This window comes from Protopterus annectens, chromosome 4.part0, assembly GCF_019279795.1.
Source record: "Protopterus annectens isolate FY-2018-M chromosome 4.part0, PAN1.0, whole genome shotgun sequence".
Classification (NCBI taxonomy): Eukaryota; Metazoa; Chordata; order Ceratodontiformes; family Protopteridae; genus Protopterus; species Protopterus annectens.
This window is the reverse complement of record NC_056733.1, coordinates 543,976,126-543,997,848: the sequence shown is the minus strand read 5'-3', so window position 1 is coordinate 543,997,848 and position 21,723 is coordinate 543,976,126. Positions and strand designations below refer to the sequence as shown.

At 47.6% G+C, this 21,723-nt stretch overlaps 1 protein-coding gene across 3 annotated transcripts in view; it reads right to left on the bottom strand.

The window, feature by feature from the left end:
* The window catches only part of HPS4 (HPS4 biogenesis of lysosomal organelles complex 3 subunit 2), a 1,290,848-nt gene that overhangs the window by 247,289 nt on the left and 1,021,836 nt on the right, over positions 1 to 21,723 (bottom strand). The gene's annotated exons all lie outside the window — the stretch shown is intronic.

Here is a 21,723-nt window from a genome sequence, read left to right as displayed (position 1 = left end):
TAAGCCAATAAGATGCACTCACGAAATCCAGCGTGATAAGGAGACTTTGGAAATTGATTTACCCAAATTGAATTTAGCAAAGGAAATAAACAACTGGTCGGATTGCCTATGACCAGCTGTCCTGTTCAGATAAAATCTAAGTTGCCTGTGAACATCTAAGGAATGTAGCTTGTATTCACCTTTGTTTTGATATTTAGGAAAGAAAACAGGGAGGTTAATGGATTGATTAATATTTGCTTCAGAAGTTACCTTAGGAAGAAAGGACGGGTTGGTCCTGAGGTATACACGGTCCGGATGAAAGACCAAGTAAGGAGGCTTGATGGATAAGGCTTGAAGTTCTGAAACTCTCTTGGCCGAGGTAATGGCTACTAAAAAGGCCGTCTTGAAAGATAAAAATTTCAGATCTACCGTAGCCGCAGGTTCGAAGGGGGGAGCGGTTAAGGCCTGAAGAACCAATGAAAGGTCCCAAGGAGGAACCACTTGCTTTACAGGGGGTCTGAAGAGAAAAGTACCTTTTAGGAAAATCTTACACAATTTGGCAGACATCAGTGGAATGGAGTCTTGACCAATATGATAGTGAGAAAGTGCCGCAAGTTGCACTTTGACCGTGGAACTGCTGGCACCATCATTAAAAAGAGAGGTTAGGAAATCAAGCACCAGAGGAAGGGGAACTGTGAAGGGGTCTAGACCTTGCCGCTCCGCCCAAATGGAGAACCGTTTCCACTTGCTGCGGTAAACTTTCCTGGTAGATGGTTTTATGAGCCGCTACCAGGATGGCCTTAACTGGAGACGAAATACCGGGAGTCCTGATTAGGAGTGGAACTGGAGCAGCCAAGCAGTTAGATTCAGGTTGTCCAGATTCGGGGTTGATAGATGGGACGGGTGAGATATCAGATCCGGAATGGGATCTAGAATCCAAGGAGGATTCACTGAGTGAGACCTTAGGAAAGGGAACCAGATCTGTCGAGGCCAGAATGGGGCAATGAGAATCATTCTGCACCCCAACCGAGAGGCTTTCTGAAGAACTTGGAGCATCAGAGGCAAAGGGGGGTAAGCATAAAGAAGACCGGGGGGCTAAGCATGCACCAGAGCGTCTCTTGGGGTATCTCCGGGAGGAGGGATTAGAGCGAAAAAAAGGGAGAGAATGGTGCGACTGAGTTTGTCCGCAAGGATGTTGGACCGACCCGGAATATGCGTTGCGATGAGAAAGCGGTTGGTGGAGATTGCCCATTCCCACACTCTCATGGCTTCTCGACAAAGAGGGTAAGACCTGGTTCCCCCCTGTTTGTTGATGTACCAGACAACAGACATGTTGTCCGACTGAATTGCAATAGTTCCCAAGGGAAGAAAGGCCTGTAGTGCTTGCAACACTAAGAGCACTGCTCTCATCTCTAGAACATTGATATGCAGTAAGGTCTCTGAATCGTTCCACGTGCCTTGGACCGTCCGGCCTGCAAATGCCCCACCCGAGGCGGGAGGCGTCCGTGGTCACCGTGGCGAGTGGGGGAGAAGCACAAAAGGGGCGGCCTCCGTGTAGATCTTGTGAGTGGAGCCACCACAGGAGGGACCGCTTGCAAGCCTTGCTGATCGCAATGGGATGATGCATAGGAAGAGCAAGATAAGACCACTGAACTGGGAGTGTCCATTGAAGGACCCGCATATTGAACCTGGCGAGAGGAAGAAGAGCTATCGCTGCTGCCATGGACCCTAGAGCCCTCAGGACCAACTCCGCCAGAACTGAGCTGGAGTGGAGGATGGCCCGCACCTGGAGCTGCAGATTCTGAATTCTGTCCGCAGTGAGGAAGGCTCTTAACTGTCTCGTGTCTAACCTGGCACCTATAAAATCTATGAATTGCGTAGGGGCTAGGTTGGACTTTTCTGCATTTATTGTGATGCCCAGACGGGGAGCTAGATGGAGAAAGAAATTTTGCGCCAATAACAGTAGATGCCTTGTTGGGGCGGTGAGGAGCCAGTCGTCCAGGTAAGGGAAGACCTGTACCCCCTGAAGCCTCAGGTGGGCCACTACCACTGCTAATACTTTGGTGAACACCCTTGGGGCTGTGGTGAGACCAAAGGGAAGGACCCTGAATTGGTAGTGACTGGCTCCCAGCCGGAAGCGAAGAAACCTCCTGGAGCGTCTGTCCATTAGAATGTGGTAGTACGCATCCTTGAGGTCTATAGAGCACATCCAGTGATTTTCTCCCAGAAGGGGGAGAATGGACTGCAAGGTAACCATTCGGAACTTCTCCTTGGGAACTGCCAGGTTCAAGAGTGAAAGGTCTAATATTGGTCTTAGATCACCCGTCTTTTTTGGCACTAAAAAGAACCCGGAGTAGAACCCTGATCCGATCTGGTCTGGGGGGATGGGCTGGATGGCTCTTTTCTTTAGCAGATGGCCAATTTCTGCTAAAGCGGCCTCCCACTGACCGGGTGGAACGTCGGGGAGGGACTTCAATTTTGGGATGTGATGAAATGGAATGCGGTATCCTCTGGATATGATGCGGAGGACCCAGCGGTCTGATGTTATGGACTCCCATGCCGCTAGGTGCTCCGAAAAACGTCCCCCGACTGCCTCCAGAGTGGAGCAGCCGGGCAACCCTTCAGGGCTGCTGCACGGGCCGTTCAGAGAAAGGTTCTCTGGACCCGAAGTTCCTGGGAGCCCCTCTGCCCCTGGGGCGGCGTCCTCCCTGTCCTCCTCTGCCATGGAAGGACTGGTTGTTCGGAGCGGGTTGGGACTGCTGCGACTTCCGGAACCACATCTTCTTCTGCCCCTTTTGGTTCCTAGAGTAGGGCCTCTGGGGCACAGAGAAGCGGATTCCGATGGCAGACAGCGTCTTCCCGTCCTTCTCGCTCTGGGTCAAAGTATCGCGAACAGTTTTGTCAAAAAGGGCAGAACCATCGAAGGGAGCATTCGCGAATGATGCCTTGAAGGGCTCCGTGAAATTGCAATGGCGGAGCCAGGCCTGACGTCTAGTAACTAGGCCTGTCCCTGCGACTCTAGCGGCTCCCTCCGTAGCATGGGACAGTAACCCCATAGAGGTATTAGTCACGGACCTGAGAGTGGCCATACGGGTGGAGTGCAACAGTTTGTCCTCCTCCGACATGGACTCTGGGGGGTATGCAGCGTATTCCTTGATAAGATCGCGCTGCATCCTAATCACATGTGCCAAGTAGTTCAGCGCCCTCACTGAAAAGGTCGCTGAACTAAACATTCGCTTCCCCAAGTGGTCCATCATCCGAGACTCCTTGCTCGGGGGATGGACTGAGGGACTCTCCTGAGCAAGTTCCCTCTTGGTGGCTGCCGCCGTCAACATGGCATCTACCGGAGGCCCCTTGCTCCAGTGGGCACGGTCAGCCGGGGGACTAACGATACGGTCTGGCCTTTTTGGGATTGGCTCCACGGTGTCCGGATCCTTCCACGCCCTGGTGGTAATCAGGTCCACCAGGGGGTCGGCAGGAGGGGACACCCAAGAGGTAGATGGGCCTGCTTCAAATGCCTCCAAGAACACGGACTCGTCCGAGGAAGACTTGGGGGCAGACCACCCCCCCCTTATGCGAAGCATTTCCATGATGTCTCCAAAGGAGACATCCTCGGGGGGTGATCTTGGGGAGCCTTCCCCTTCCTCCAAATCCGTGTCTTCTGTGAGAGACTCGGGGGAGTCTATGTGCCTCCTTTTGCACATATGTTTGCGAGGGGCATCCTCAGGGGGGCTGTCAGAGGAACCCTCGCAAGCGGTGTCATATTCCAAAGGAACAACTTGGGGCAAAGGAGCGGGCTGTCCCAGTGGCCGGATGGTGGAAGCCTGGCCCAGTGCAGATGGAGCGCGGGACGGAGCCGAAGCAAGTGCCGGGGGTCCAGAAACCCTCAACAGGGCCCTCTCCACCACATCAAAAGCCGAGGGGGAGCCAACCTCAACCAAAGGATCCGATAATCGGCTCCCCCTCAGATCCGAAGAGTGGATCGGAGCCGGCACCGAAGCACTCGGATCTGAGGGGGCAGTGCGCTCCGACACCGACGGCGCCGAAGGAGCACTGATCCCCCCGGATCCGAAGCTCGGATCCAGGCTCCGAAAGGTCGGATCCGAAGCACTCGAGGGCGGGGTCGGATCCGAAGTACCCAGTACTATCGGCGCCGACCCACCCCCGGCTCCGAAGCTGCTCGGCTCCAACCGCTCTGAACCCGGGTAGCGGGTCGGAGAAGGAGCTATAGGTTTAAAGAAAGGGGTCGAGCTCCCCAGAGGGGAGGCAGGAGCACTGCCATCTGCATCTGGGCCTGGATGAGTCTTCTCATCATCCGGTCCAGATCAGCATCAGATAAACTGCGTGGATCTCGGCGAGGCTACCGAGGTAGGCCTTGAGTGCCTCCTCGATAGCCTCGGCGGAGATCGGGTCTCCTCCTCCTCAGGTCCCGGTGAAGCACACTGGAGACCGGAGCCGAGGAGGGAGAACCAGCAGACAAGGAGGCTGGAGGAGAAGCCGCTTGGCAGGCGGGGCGAAACAGAGGTCTCGGCCCGCCGCTTATGGTGCTTCTCCTCCGGTCCTTTCTTGCTTCCCTCTCCTCCAAACCACTAGAGGGAGGTTGAGTCCCAGGTGGAGGAGGGAGCAGGAGAGGAGGAACCGTGACACGGTACACCCCTGAAGGAGGCGGTGCGAGCCGAGTCCGGGGGCAAAAGTCCCGCCAGGACCAGCTTCGACCTCCGCTCCTTCAATGCCCTGGGGTTGAACCCTGCACAAATGGAACATCCAGAAGTGAGGTGTTCAACCCCAAGGCATCGAACGCACTGAGCGTGGCCATCAGCAGGGGAAAGCTTATGGCCACACTCGGAGCACTTCGAAAAGAAAGCCTTAGGGGTTCAGACATCCTAAGGATACTACTACTACTTTTTTTTTTTTTTTTGAAAATTAAAAGAAGTAAAGGCTAACTAGCCAAGCAAACACAGGCCCAAACACACACTACGCACCAGCGAGGGGAGGGATAACTAAAAGTTAAAAAAAAAAGTTATTAAAACTTAAAAACTTTAAGCTATAAGGATAAGGAACCTACAACTTTCACACAAAACTAACTAAATATTTTTAAATTTAACACTGTAAAAGGTAATAACAAACACTTAGCTGAAGAGCTCTGAAATCCAATCTGGTCACCAGCGCGGCAAACTAGATCTGGGGTCATGTAGGGAGAGCAGGGCATTATGGGTGAGGGGAGGAGCTGAGAGCTCGGATCCATAGCTGGAAAACCATGCCGGTTCGGATCCGATATCGGATCCATAACCCACAGGTTGCAGACAAATGAATCTCCTACTTCGGATTCAAATTTAGATCCCACGGAGGCGGGGGATCTTTCACTGGGGGCCTGATTAAAGTAGTCCCTTTGAGAAAAGCTTTACAAAGCTTATGGGACATAATACTAGTATCTGACAGGCCTGTATGAGAGTTTGAAATTGCAGCTAATTGAACTCTAATCGTGGCAGAAGAAGATCCAGCATGAAAAAGTTCCACTAAAAAATCCAAAATATGGTGCACAGGGGCTGAAAAGGGATCTATATTTCTACCCCTTGCCCAGAAAGAGAAACGTTTCTACTTACTAGCATTAGTCTTTCTAGTGGTAGACTTAAGCGATGATAAGATGATTTCACGCACCGAGTGGGAGATGTTCGGAAGCCTGGCTAAGGTTGGAAGTGGAGCAACCAAGCAGTGAGCTGGAGAGATGGAAGGGGTTGGTGCAGCCCACCCGATTGATGGATCAGGAGGTCTGGAACTGGGTCCAGGGTCCAGGGCTGCTCCAGAAGGTGATGATGCAGGAACGGGAACCAAATTTGTCTGGGCCAGTAAGGGGCAATGAGGATCATCTTGCATCCCAATATGGTAAGTTTCTGTATTAGTTTGGGAATCAGGGGAAACGGAGGGAATGCATAAAGAAGTCCCTGAGGCCAATCGTGAACTACAGTGTCTCTGGGGGAGTGTCCGGGAAGAGGAAGGAGAGAGAATAAATTGTTGCACTTGCTGTTGAAGGGGGTGGCAAAAAGGTTGCAGCAAGGCTGACCCCATTTGCGGAAGATTTGGTCCGCCACTGTCTGATTGAGAGACCACTTGTGAGGCATGAGAATTGCTCTGCTCAGCCTGTCCGCTATAACGCTGGACTTCCCAGGGATGTGCACTGCTATCAGAAACCATTGGGAAGAGATTGACCACTGCCAGAGTCTGAGTGCTTCTTGACATAGGGGGTAGGTCTTGGTTCCGCCCTGCTTGTTGATGTACCACACTACCGACATATTGTCTGTTTGAATTGCAATGGTCCCAATTGGAAGAGAGTTCTGAAGAGCTTGCAATGCCAAAAGCACGGCCCTCATCTCCAAGACATTGATATGCAGATGGTACTTGTGAGGCTGCCAGGTGCCTTGGACTGTTCTGCCCTGAAAATGCCCCCCCCCCCAACCAGGAAGGCATCCGTGGTCACTGTAGCCACTGGGGGAGGAAGAGCAAATGGTCTGCCCTGGGGTACTGATGGGGAAACCATCCACCAAGCAAGTTGGTTTTTGCATGTCTGTGTGATCATTATCATGTGGGACATTGGAAGTTGCTGGAAAGACCATTGGGTGAACAGCATCCACTGAAGAATCCTCATACAAAAACGAGCAAGGGGGACTAGTATGATAGCCGCTGCCATGAGACCCAAGGTTTTTAGGACGAATCTGGCCTGAATTTTTTTGCATCCTAATAAGACCTGCACATGTCAGCGAATGTCTTAACACTCTGTCTAATGGAAGTCTCGCTGACATGTCCTTTGTATTTAAGTTTGCACCTATAAAGGTAATAGATTGACAAGGCGACAATGCAGACTTTTCGAAATTTATTGCGATACCTAGTTTGGAGCAAGTTTGGATGGTGTAGTCTCTGGCTCGCAGCAGGTGATGTCTGGTGGTAGCAGTAAGGAGCCAGTCGTCTAGATATGGAAACACCTGGAATCCTTACCGTCTCAGGTGAGCGGTAACTACTGCCAAACATTTGGTGAACACCCTGGGGGCTGTGGTGAGACCAAAGGGCAGAGCTCTGAAGTGATAATGACTGGCTCCCAGTCGGAAGTGGAGGAATCTTCTGGAGCATCTGTCCATTTTGATATGGTAGTACGCATCCTGAAGATCTATGGAGCACATCCAATTGTCCTGACCCAGAAAGGGTAAAATGGACTGTGGCGTGACCATCTGGAACTTCATTCTTTGAACAGACCTGTTTAGTCTGCTGAGATCCAGAATGGGTCTCCAGTCCCCTGTCTTTTTTGGTACCAAAAAGAACCTTGAGTAAATTCTGGATCCTTGCTGGTCTGCTGGGACTGGCTGGATGGCTCTTTTTCTTAGCAGTTTTGATATTTCTTGAGCTGCTTGATCCCTTAGATTGGGTGGAACATCTGGAAGGGATTTGTTGGGAATGTAGGGGGTGCAAAGGAAGGGGATTTTGTAGCCTTTGGATATGATAGACAGTACCCATTTGTCTTGCTTTAGGTTTAGCCAGCGATAATCTTCCCCCAACTGCCTCCGAAGTTGGACAGCCGGGCAGCACCTCAGGGATGCTGGAAGGGCTTGTCGGAGAAAGATTCTCTGTTGCCCTGATTTTGCGGACCCCCTTTGCCCCGAGGGTGGCGTCTATTGTTGTTCCCTCCTCTGCCCCTGGAGGGGAACTCACCACGTGTGTCAGGCACGGCTCCCTGGGGTTTCCGGAACCACATCTTCCCACTCTTCTGACCTTTGGGATACAGTCTAGACGGAGTAGAAAAACAGACTCCCACAGCAGAGAGAGTCTTGCCTTCCTGCTCACACCTGGTAAGGGTATCCTTCACCTGTGGTCCAAAAAGAGCAGGACCATCACAGGGGGTGTTGGTGAAAGACGCCCTGAAGGGTTCCGCAAAGTTACATAACCGCATCCAAGCATGCCTCTTCAAGTTCACGCCTGTACCTGCGGCCCTACTCGCACCATCGGCTGCATAAGAGATGAGCCGCATGGAGGAGTTTACTACCGAATTAAGAGTCGCCAGCTGGAAGGCAACCTTAGCCTGGGCCCCCGCAGCTGATGGATCTTGAAGGGTATCTCCTAGCTCTTTAAGGAGATCCCTTTGAAGGCGGCTAAAGTGGCACAAGTAGTTCAGCGACCTCATGGAGAAGATCGCTGAGGAAAACATCCGCTTCCCATATCTGTCCATCGTCCTAGATTCCTTATTAGGGGGATGGACAGACGAAGAAGTTTCAGCCAACTCCTTTTTTGTGGCCGCTACTGCCACCATGACATCAACGGGAATACCCTTTGTCAGAAATTGCTTGTCCTGTGGTGCAGTAATAAATTTTGTGGATCTTCAGGGGGTTGGTTCCACTGTGTCGGGGGCTGACCACGCCTTCCGAGCCACCACCGACATCAGTGGATTGAAAGGCGGAGACACCCAGGAGGTGGAGGGTCGGGAACCAAGGAGGTCTGAGAAAGAGACATCTTCAGAGGGGGATCTCGGGCACCCTTCCGAATCCTCCTTCCGAATCCTCTCAGTCGGTATCTGAAGTGACAGACTCAGGGGAGTCAACATGCTTCCTCTTGCATTTCCTCTTTCGAGGGGGCTCCTCTGAATGATCAGGGGAGGCCTTGGAAGAGGAAGATACACCCAATGGGGTGCCCTGGAGCGCTTGTTCCCCACATTTGGGGTCTGGAGGAGGGCCAGAGGCAGACGCAGGCATCATGGGTGGAGGAGCCGATGAAGCTGATCGTGGGGCTAACTCAGAGGCCAGCACACTCCTCATGACCTCGAAGGTACCCCTTCCCGATAGCAGAGAAGGCTCCGGCTCCGAAGAGACCGGAATCCTTCTCGGCACCAAGAGAGATGGCTCCGAAGCCGATGTAGGAGCCGAACTCACCTGAGCCGAAGCTCCGAGAGGAAGAACGGGGTCGGAAAAGGGTCCGATGCCACTCTCCCAGTCGGAGCCGACAAGTGAGTCCCGGCACCCAGATCCCTCCAAGGACGGCACAACGGAAGCGACCGGAGCCGACGACGGAACCGAAAGGGTAGGTATCGGCACCCACGGTTTCACGATCCGAACCCCAACAAGCTCCGGCTCCGAACTCAAGGGGTGAGTCGAAGAAGGAACTACTGCAGAGACAGGCGGAGCCGAACCCTGATGAGGGGGGGCTGGATAACATTTTAGCCAGGGCCTGCAATTTTAGAAGCCTGCTCACCACTCTCTCCAAACCATGGTCAGATAGTCTAGAAGACCGAGAAGAGTGGGATTGGTGACTTCGCTCCGACTGTAACAGAGGTGACCCCGGAGCCGAGTGTATCGACTCTAGGGATGGAGATCTAGAGTTTTTTCGGCTCCCTGACGGTTCTGACACCAGAGTCGGGGCCGACTGGGAGACAGGTACTTCGGTTCCAGTCGGAACCGAAGTTGAAGCAGACGCCACACCCAACGACGGCTCCGAACTTGGAGCCGATGGCTTCGTTGGCTTAGAGGATTTCACTGGTTGGGCCTTAGTCGGTGACCCTTCAGGTTCGAACAAACCCCTAAGGATTAGCTTATTCCTATGCTCCTGCAGGACTCTTGGACTAAAGGCGTGGCACACCGAACAAGAGTCCTGCAGGTGTAGGGCGCCCAAACAGTAGACACAAGAAGTGTGACCATCTGTCAGTGACATCTTCTGACAGCATGAGTCACACTTCTTGAATCCAGATACTTTCATATCTTTAGACATTCCTGTAAAAGGAAATATCAATCACAGAGAAAAAGCAATAGAAGGGAAGTAGGTAACTAGTAAAACACACGCAATCAACACAAGTTACCACACCCTAACAGCACACACACTCTATTATCCAAGAAAAGGTAAATAAACCTACTGATCTACAACAATTTCTAATAAAAAAAACTACTAAATAAATATTGAAGAACAAGGACTAGCCTCTAACTAAAAATGGCTACCTTGAAGGAAACAAAAAGGGGGGGGGGGGAGACTCTCTAACAAGAAACGAGTTTCCAAGGGAAGGAGACTAAATTACAAATAGATAACTACTATAACTATTCTAAACACTAACTACAATATAAATTTTTATCTATGCTAACAATAAAATCGAAAAATATGACCCGAGCAAGCAAAAGCAACCGTGCAGCAGAAGCAGCAAATGAGATCTGGGTATCTAGCATCAGGCATCATGGGATATAGGGGGGCCTCGAGCCAGTAAGCAGCTCTCGAGCTTTTGAAGATGGCCAAGTCGGAGCAGAGGATTGGCTCCGAACCCAACCAGCAAGAATGAAGGCGAGATAGACAACTTAACATCAAACGTTTACCATTTCAAAACTAGTAAGAATGAAACACCAGCTGTGCATGTCACACACTACTCGGAGCTTCTGAATAGAGACTGTGGTGCACTGAGAACAGCTGCTGCATTTAAACACTTGATTTAACAGAAAAATGCACCTTTTTCAATATTTCCGAATGGAGACTGTGGTACAGTGAGGATCATGAAATTTACCCTTTTCCCCACTATAGTGCGATCTTGGAGTTGGTATATATATTTTACAGGGGGTGTGGGGGAGCGCACATCCCACCACATGGGAGGTGCAGGGGGGCTTGCCCCCCTGCAAAAACTTTGAAAAGGGTGCAGAGCTTCTTATTACTTTCCTGAAATTAAACAATTATAAACAAAATATGTATTACAGTTATTTACATCCCTCCTGTTGACAATATAGCTACACTGGAAGACATCCTACACTGAATATCCATAACAATTCCATAAGAAAAATACTACTAGGTGATGTGAATGCTAGTTGGTTGGACATTAACTCTAACTCCCCTATATCTAGTGTGAACTTATTTGGTTTCACACAGCTAATTAATAGTCCCACACATTACATCAAGACTTCAAATTCACTATTAGACTGGATCCTGTTATCAGACTCTTGCAAATACACTACCTCTGGTACAATGTCCAAATGTCTCAGTGATCATCTCTCAATCTATACAACCAGACATCCAGACAACATGCAATCTTTCCAATTTTAAACCGGAAATGTTCATTACAACACTAACATCTAGTAACTGGAACTTTCTAAAAAAATCTTCCCTTAGATGATGCTGTAAATGAATTCAGTATAACTTTCCTGAATATCCTTACACCTCCTAGATGGAAGAGACTAAAAACAAATAATGCAATTTGGCTATCCAGAAAGACTAGAATGCCAATGCAGAATAAAGAAAAAACATGGAAATAATATAAAACACAATAATCTTGAAAACTTCAGAATGTTTTTCAATTGTACTAAAAAGTAGCAAATTAATGAAGACAAACAAAAAAACAATACTATAACATAGTAAACTCTCAGTTAACCAGAACTCATGCAACCGGCACTCTCAAGCAACCAAAAAAAAAAAAATAATAAAATAAATCGAAGAAATACAGTACAATTTTCATGTGTTGCACTTTCTGCCCCCCCCCCCCCCCCCCCCACAAAAACATACCTTATGTTTTTAGAGTTTCAAAAAGAAGATAGGAATAAATCACCTCTTTCCCAACCTGACAACAAGTCAAACCAAACAAACAGTATAGGGTGGAGTATTAGTCAGGCCTCTTTTTAAAAGTGACTCTCAAGCAACCAGAAACAATAGTTATCCGGCATCTATCAATCCCTATGGGTGCCAGTTAACTGAGAGTTTACTGTAACTTTCAGAATAATAGTAAACACAACCCTAAAAAATTCTGGACAGCAATTAAAGAAATCTTGCATCCCAGCCATAAATTCAACTATAACCCCTCTCTCAATAACTCATCACTCGAAACCACAACACAATTCAACTCTTATTTCATAGATAGTATATATTATCTAACCAAGGATTCTCCAACACCTAATCCTAACCCTGACCAACAGCCACATATCACCACATCCACTTTCACCCAAATCTGTGCCTATATCCTATATAAAACTACTCTTATACAAACTCAAACCATGTACTACTTCAGCTGATGACAAGTGAGTACCTTATAATAGCAGCTGATAGCACTGCCTACTCTGTCTTAATCCTTATAAACAGATCAATGCAGGAATCCCACATTTCATCTCTTTGAAAAAAAGTCACAAATTATCTCTCTGGGCAAAGGAAGATTTTTAAGACATTACGTTAGACCTATAGCAATCAAAATACTTGAAACATGTATTAAAAAACAATTGTTAAACTATCCCCTGCAGGAAGAACTCCTATCCCTCACATAACATTATTTCCGTCCTCCCCATAGTACTAATACTGCACTTCTAACCTATACAGACACTGTCAATAACGCTACAGATAATGGCAAACTTGTCTCCTCTTTAATTCCAGACTTGTTTAAAACCTTTGACACAGTAAGTCACAGCAAACTTCTACTTTGAATGTCCTCATTAGGTTTCTCTCAGTCCACCCATTTATGGTTCAAAAGGTACCTGTCCAAATAGGTATCAGTGAGTAAAATGGCACTCCACCCTCTGCCCATAACTCCCGGTCAACACAGGCTCTATCCCTGGTCCCCTCCTCTTTAGCATTCTCATGAACACCCTTCGCACATCCACAGAACAGGTTTCTCTAATACAGTACACAGACAACGCCACACTCATTTTCAAACTTGACAATATGGCACACCTCCAAAAAATTACTCCGGAAGCTTTAACAGCAAATGAAGCATGGCTTTGTAACTCACAACTCAACTAACAACAACAAAAAAAAAACTACTACTACTTTTTTCTCCAAATCCCTCTCCCATGAAAAAACAAAATTTAAAGTCCTTTCTCATGATAATACAACCACTGAAGTCACTTCTCATAGCAAGCTATCAGGGATGATAGTGGATAATGATCTTAAATTCGAGCTTATATAAAACTGCATAAGAAAAACTCATCGAAAACTAGGGATGCTTTATACAGTCTGTGACATCCCTCCTCTGGGCAAATAATCAAGAAGTCTTAATCACAGATGTCCCTTTCTCACCAGGCTGGAAAAGGAAAAGGTCACAGTCAGGTGCCAGGATCAACCATATCACACAAGCACTCAAGTCTCTCAAACAACAGGTACCGTTATGACTCCGTCAGTCCATGCCAATCCAAAACGACTTGAGATGTACCTCTGGACTAAAGGAAGAGAGACTTGACTGAGCTGTTGGACTACGTGCCTCAGGCAGGTATGTCCCTAACCTTAAGCAGCATTTTACCTTCACATAGGATGCCTCAATACAAACTGAAACTGACTGACTTCAATAACTGGCTTAGTTTCTGGTGTCACTCTAAGGGGATGACATGATCGACAAACCTCGGTGCTTTGCTAGAGATGGTTTTTATCTGTCACCTCTGAGATTTCAGCTACTGGCTAAGGCTCTTTCCACCACCATAGTAGCTTTTTTAGACAGTGTCTCAAAGGCAAAATTCACAACGTAAAAAGTCCATCTAAAAACAACGTCAAGGTTATGCTGCTAAACGCTAGAAGTCTTAACATGAAACTGCACTCACTAGAAGCAGTCTTCACCTTGGAATACGCAGACATTTGTGCAGTCACAGAGACCTGGTTCAAGGCTGTGGACAGCACCCCAGCCATACTGGGTTACACCACCTTCCACATGTTCAGACCACAAACTGAATGCATAAAAACTAAAGGAGACTGTGCTATCAATGTTCATTAAAGATAAATACAACTCCAGATTGGTTAAACAGTATGATTCCCTGGAGATACTTCAGGTGAAATTCACTGTTGGCAGGACACCTATTCAAATCACTGCCAGCTACAGGACCCTCTTCTCCATGAATCATGACACCCACCTCTGCCTATTTGGATCTACTTGGGTCTATCACGATACATCCAAACACCATGATTTTGGGTGACTAACCACCCATCCATTGACTGGGCAAATTAGTCATGCTCAAACTCACTTGCCCAAAGGTTCACTACTTCATTAACTTCAATGCCCTGGACCATCTGCTTGACGCCCACACAAGGGGTGCCAACATCTTGGATCTGGTGCTTACCAATGTGGGGGACCACTCTAGCACCCCCACTGTGAGATCTTCCCTGGTGAGATCTGACCACAAATCAGTTTCATTCGAAGTAACTATCACACCTGCCCCCCCCCCCATCACTGACTAAACTACAAAACATCTCCAATGCAGATTATAACCTCTTATGGGATTGGTATAAATAGCTTTGCTGCATCTCCCCCCCTCAGATGGAACTGGCTACTATGTTGAGTTCTACACCAATGCTTTATACAAACACCTGTATAACTGCACTGACTTGGCCGTACCTGATATGACCTATAGAAGCTCCTCAAGGAAGAGCAAACCTGCCTGGTGGACAAATGCCATTAACAGACTTTACAATAAGAGGAAGAAATTGCTAAGAGTAAGAGGGAGTGAACCCTAAATTGGAAACACTTCCTCCTCAGCTTAAACAGGCAAATAAGACTTCTTGTGAAGTCTTACAAAGGAAAGTACGAATCTAAATTAGCTTCCTCAACTAAGGACAAGGCATTCTTTAGGTACATCCGTAATCTAAAAGGAAAGGCCCAGATTTGTGCTGAACTGGTAGTTGATAACACATACACTGACCCTGTGGACATAGCTAACCTGTTAGCAGACAAGTTTCTGTGAAAACTTCACCCCCCCCCCCCCGTCCCAGCCACAGATACCCCATGACATCCCTACCATCTATCCCCTACCTTGCATCTCTAAACAGCAGGTCATAAACACCCTCTCTAAGGCCAAAAACACCATCTATGGGACTTGATAACATCCCAGGTTTTGTCGCACACGGGCTGCAACAAGAATCAGCAACACCACTGGGTACTCTTTCAGTCATGGTCTAAGCACTGGCTTCATCCCAGCTGAATGGAAAATGGCTACCATCATCCTCTTGTACAAAGGTGGTGCCTTCCATTGACTGTGGGAACTATAGACTTATTAAAATTTTAAATATTATATTTACATTTATAGCTGGTTTTTATATCTATTATTGGTTACAATAATTTTTGTCTACACAAGTCTTGTTCAAATAATATCGAATTGTTCATTTTACCTTTAAGATTACGAATACTGACCTTTTAACTATGGCTAATTGACTGATTGATTGTTAATTGATTTTTGAATGCAGTACATAAGGGATGACAAAGCAATGTATTTTGTACTCTGATGATGCCCCATTTGAGCGGGTGAAAGCGCTTAGTATTTTGGATTATGGAGCATATTGTCCTTTTTCCATTTGTGGTCTGGTTTACGTTCATTAAAGTTTTTGTGAAGAATTCCAGGACTCGAGGTTTGCTGATTTTTTAGCTTACTGGTCTGTTTTGCTCTGCTATGAACTATAGACTTATTAGCCTGACTAGCCTTATCTGCAAGGCCATGGAGAGAATCATTATGGACCCAGACACTTGACCCTACTCAGTTTGGATTTGTCAAACGGAGATCATGCTGTTAAACCTGGCGGACTTCTTCAAGACAGTCACCAAGGCCTTGGATGAGGGGAAATATGTGCATACAGCCAACCTAGACTTAGCCAAGGCTTTTGACACTGTCCCCCACTCAGGAATCTTTCACAACCTCACCAAGTTGGGTATCAGCCCTTATATTGTTGGATGGGTGACTAACTGGGCTCACTGACAGAACCCACAAAGTCAAAATAGGGGAACCCACCTCCAACAGCAGACCTGTAACCAGTGGTGTTCCACAAGGATCATTCCTGGGACTTCTACTGTTTGGAATCTATTTCTCTGAAATACAAGCAAAAACTAAAGGTCTGTGGCTGAGAACGTTTGTTGATGACTGCAAACTGGAAGTGATCATAGAATCTCCAAATGATGTCAACATCCTACAAGAGGGTCTTACGTAAACAACTGGTTGGTGCCAAAGTCATGGCCTTACACTCAATGCAAAAAATGTATTATCATCCCTTTCAGTAAGAGCAATGTTCTGGCTAATTACTACATCAACAGTGATATACTAAGTGTGCACAACATGGTGAGAGACCTGGGAACACAGGTTGGCAGCAACCTTACCTTTGATCACCATGTTTCCACAGTGGTAAGAAGGGCATTCCATATTGCTCATTTCATACGTAACGGCATTGCCTCCAGAAAAAAATAAGTCATAACCTCCCTGCACTCTTCCCTCATCAGGACAATAATTGAGTACAACGCCCCTTTTGGTATGTACCTTTCTAAGCACCTGCAGAAACTGGAGAGACCACAATGGTTCCTCGCAAGGAAAATTCAAGGTTTTCAGCATCGGTCCTATGTGGATCATCTGAAATTATTGCCACTTTATTCTGTTTCATGCAGACTACTCCAAGTCTCTACCTTGCATATAAGGCAATCTCTGACCCTGACTTATTGGAAATGCTGCATATCCGCAAGTCAAATGGTACACAGATTACTTGTTCTAAAGACCTTAACCTGGTATATGACATTAATAGAACATGTTGGAGGGACAGATTTGTCTATCAGAGGTTACCACACCTTTGGAACAGACTCCCACTTCATGTCAAACAGACCACGTCATTGACCCTCTTCAAACGCAATCTGGACGATTGGATGGGTAAAATAGTAAATTCACTCTGGGGGTTCCACCTGTGTCCCTCTTGGACAGGGGCAATAGGTAATGATCATGGAAATAAAGGTAGAACTTGGCTAGGCTTGTAAAGGCCCTAGGGCCATTAGCCTAGTAACTTCCTATGATCCTCACCACTGACACCAGTGAGGGACTTTCACTTGGAACAAAAATAGATACACACAATACTTCCAGATGTAGCTCTCTGCAGCAAGCACACTTTTACCTTAAGAGCACACAGGGAACACACTCCCGTCCTGGGACTGAGTTTCACTCTCTCTCACCAGGCCCCAAATAAGACTCCCCACTGACTACAGCTGTAAATTTGAGTCCTCAGCCAAGTGTCCAAGCCAAGTCCTCCACCACCCTCTCTGTGAAACCAGTGCTCTGTGTCCTTGCTCCAAGTACCTGACACACACACACACACACACACACACACACACACACACACACACATGAAAGGCTGGCACAGATTTACCAGCTATGCCCCCTCTTCTTAGACTATAAGGTTGACACTACTACCAGAACACTCCAAAGACAGCTACTCTAAGGCTCTTTGAGGGTACCCAATTATACTGAATAAAATTACTACTAATAAAAATGGTAGTGTTTGACAAATACTTTCAGGAGCAGCCAGTGTCACCAAATAAATATAAGTACTCTCAAAGGTTAAAATATTCTTTGAAAGACCAAAAACAATGAAAAGTTTAAATATATATTTAATAATAAATAATAAAACAACATGAAAACACTAAATGTCTAATTACAATACATACCAGTGTTTCAATCACAGGAAATACTAAAAATAACACCGATGGAAAGATTCACACAGATACAGAAAAACAACACTTAACTAATCATACAACATTTTACTGACTGATCTAAAGGATTATTGTCCCCTAGTTCACTTACTAGAGCAAGGCAAGATGAAGTGGATAAATGGTCCTTCTTTGTCAGGTTTCACAAACAGACTACCCTGAGACTTCTTTCTCATCTAGTAATAGAAAAAGAAGTTATGTACTCACCATAACGTTCCATCTGAGTAGGTAACTTCATTTGTCAGCAACCTGTGGGTATTGGATCCGACCTTAGATCCGAGCCGGCAGCTTTCTAAGCTAAAGATTCGAGCTCTCAGCTCCTCCCCATTACCCATAATACCCTGCTACCTCCCTCCAGTCCTCAGATCGAGTTTGCCAAATTACCTACCAACAACAGTCAAACATACTCGCAAGAGAAAAATCTAACCTGATGCGTGACAGGAGGAAAAAATATTCTGCCATGAAAAAGATCACGAAACAGGCTAGGGGGAAGGAGGGGAGGTCAATTGCTGACAAATGAAGTTACCTACTCAGATGGAACGTTATGGTGAGTACATAACTTATCTGAAGTAGTTAACTTCATTTGATCAACAACCTGTGGGACAGAGTCCCCAGCTACCAAAACCTGGAAAGTCCTCAAGGAAGGATATTCCGGAGCACTGCGGAGCCAAAGGCTGCCCTACCTCTGGATATCAGATCCAGCTTGCAATGAGAAATGAAGGTATGAGATGAGGCCCAAGTAGCCGTTGAGCAGATGTCATCTAAGGGAACCCTTGACCAAAAAGCCGCAGAGGTAGCCATAGAATGGGTAGAGTGAGCATGAACCTTCAAGGGTTCTGGCCGACCGGAAGCTGTATACACATGTGAGATGCAGTGCGATATCCATCTAGCTAAGGTAACTTTCGTAATAGGCTTGCCTAAGGACGGCTTAGTGAAAGACATGAAAAGCTGCTCCGATTTGCGAGAAGCAGCTGACTTGTGCAAGTAAAATCGCAACTGTCTATGCACATCCAACAAGTGCAGTCTGTATTCCCCTTTGTTCTGAAAGTTGGGGAAGAAAACAGGCAAATTGATGGTCTGACTGATATTGGTCTTGGACACTTAGGCAAGAACGACAGATTAGTCCAAAGAGAAATCTGTCCTTATGGAAGACTAGGTATGGGGGTTTTGTACAAAGGGCTTGAAGTTCAGATACTCTTCTAGCTGACGTAATTGCAACCAAGAAGGCAGTTTTCCAAGATAAGAATTTTAAATCGACTGAAGCTGCAGGTTCAAAGGATGGACCAGTTAGCGCCTGAAGAACTAAAGTTAAGTCCCATGGGGGAACCACATTCGTGACAGGAGGTCTTAACAGGAAAGTACCTATCAAAAAGGTCTTGCATATCAGCGGAAGCTAAGGTACCAAGGTTGTCCCCGATGTGGAAATGAGAAATCGCAGCCATCTGAACCTTAACAGTAGAAGCACTGGCCGACTGGTGAAAAATTTGGGACAGAAATTCAAGAACTGTTGGAATGGGAGCTGTAAAAGGGTCCAACTGCCTATGTTTGGCCCAGATGGAAAAACGCTTCCATTTACTCTTGTAGATCTTCCTGGTAGAAGGTTTATGCGCCGCTACCAGAACAGATTTTACGGAAGATGAGATACCGGGAGTCCTAGCCATTAGTGGAACTGGATCAACCAAGCTGTGAACCTGAGGTCGTCCAAGTTCGGAGTTTGCAATCCCGAGGGATGAGAGATCAGATCCGGAATGGGATTTAAGACCCAAGGAGGGGCTATGATGTGAGGTATGGGAATCAGATCTGGAGAGGCAAAAATGGGGCTATGAGGATTATTTTGCTCTCCAACCGATGAGCTTTCTGCAGAAATTTCGTCATTAGCGGAAGAGGAGGATAAGCATAAAGAAGACCTGGTGGCCAAGCATGAACCAGAGCGTCTCTGGGACTCTCCCCTGGTGGGGAAATTAGAGCGAAAAACCTGCTGCATTTCGCGTTTGAAGGAGACGCGAAGAGATTGCAGCAAGGCTGACCTCATCTGTGGAAGATCTGTTTCACTACTAAGGGGCTTAGAGACCACTCGTATGGTGTGAGGATCGAATGACTCAGCTTGTCCGCTAATATGTTGGACCAACCCAAAATATGCATTGCTATGAGAAAGTGGTTGGTGGCAATCGCCCAATCCCAAACTCTCATAGCCTCTCGACAAAGAGGGTAAGACCTGGTTCCTCCCAGTTTGTTGATGTACCAGACTACCGCCATTTGTCTGTCTGAATTGCAATGGTCCCCAGAGGAAGAAGGTCTTGAAGGGCTTGCAATGCTAAAAGCACCGCCCTCATCTCCAGAACATTGATATGCAGAATGGTCTCTACAGGGGTCCACGTGCCTTGGACGGTTCTGCCCATGCAATGCCCCCCCACACGAGGCGAGAAGCATCTGTGGTCAGTGTGGTTTGAGGTTGTGGCATTACGAACGGTCTCCCTTCTCGGAGCTCCCGGGAATGGAGCCATCAAAGAAGGGAGTTTCTGCAAACCTTGTTAGGGGAATCGGTTAATCCAGTGGGTGAAGGAGGAGGGACCACTGGACCTGAAGGGTCCATTGAAGGACTCTCATGTGTAATCGAACAAGAGATGAAAGGCTGATGGCTGCCACCATGGATCCTAGGGCTCTCAGGACTAAATCTGCGGTTGGGGCTGGGGACTGTAGAAGCGCTATTATGTGGAGTGACAAGGTGCATAACCTATCCGTTGTCAGAAAGGCCCTGGATTGATGCGTGTTTATCCTGGCCCCTATGAAATCCAGAACTTGAACAGAAAGAAGAGATGACTTCCTGAAATTTATGGTAATGCCTAGCTGATGGGCCAAGAGTAAAGAATAATTCCTGGCAAAACAGAGTAGATGCCTGGTGGGGGCAGTGAGGAGCCAGTCGTCTAGGTATAGGAAGACCTGAATTCCCTGAAGTCTCAGGTGGGCTGCCACAACTGCTATGACCTTGATGAACACCCTGGGGGCTGTGGTGAGGCCGAACGGAAGAACCCTGAACTGATAATGACTGGCCTCTAGCCGAAAGCGGAGAAACCTAATGGATCGTCTGTCCATGAGAATATGGCAATACGCATCCTTGAGGTCTATGGAGCATATCCAGTCATTCTCCTGCAGGAGGGGAGAATAGACTGTAGAGTGCCCATCCGGATTTTCTCTTTGGCAATGAACAGGTTTAGAGTAGACAGGTCGAGAATTGGCCTCAAGTCCCCCGACTTTTTTGGCACCAAAAAAGAACCTGGAGTAATTGCCCAACCCGGATTGCTCTGGGGGGACGTGCTGGATGGCCCTTTTTTCTAGCAACTTCTTTATTTCTGAAGCTGCAGCCTCCCTCTGATTGGGTGGAACATCGGGGAGGTGCTTCGTTAGCGGGGGAAGATTCAGAAAGGGAATAGAGTAACCTCTGGATATTATTCGGAGCACCCAGCGATCTGTAGTAATGGACTCTCAACTTGCTAGATGCTCCGAAAAACGCTCCCCGACTGCCACCAGAGAGGGACAGTCGGGCAACCCCTCAGGGCTGCTGTGCGGGTCGGTCGGAGAAGGGTTCTCTCAACCCGAAATTCTTTGGCCCCCTCTCTCTGCCTCTGGGCCGGCGTCCACCTTGTCCTCCTCTGCCTCTGAAGGACGAAGGATCCGGAGCGGGACAGGACTGCTGAGACTTCCGGAACCACATCTTCTTTTGTCCTCTTTGGTTCCTAGAGAAGGACCTTTGAGGAGCGGAGAAGCGGATTCAGATGTCAGACAGCATCTTCCCATCTTTTTCGCTCTGGAGTAGCGTGTCACGGACGATTTTGCAGAAAAGCATAGAACTGTCAAAAGGAGTGTTCGCTAAGGATACCTTGAAGGGTTCTGCAAAGACGGAGCCAGGCATGACGCCGTAAGGCGACCCCTGCTCTGCTGGCCCTAGCTGTCCCCTCTGTAGCATGGGAGAGAAGCCGCATAGAAGTGTTTGATATAGCCATGCGAGCCGAGAAGGTCCGTTCATCCTCGGCCACCATGGACTCCGAAGGAGACCCAGCGTATTCCTTGATCAGATCCCGCTGAAGCCTAATTACGTGTGCCATATAATTCAGCGCCCTTATAGAAAAGGTGGCTGAAGCAAGCATCCACTTTCCAATGCGGTCCATCATCCGAGATTCCTTATCAGGAGGATGGACTGAGGAACTTTCTTGTGCCAGTTCCTTCTTGGTGGCCACCGCCACCACCATGGCATCTACCGGGGAACCTTTATTCCACGCCGGCTTGTCAGAAGGGGGACTAAGAATTTTATCCGGTCTCCTAGGGATTGG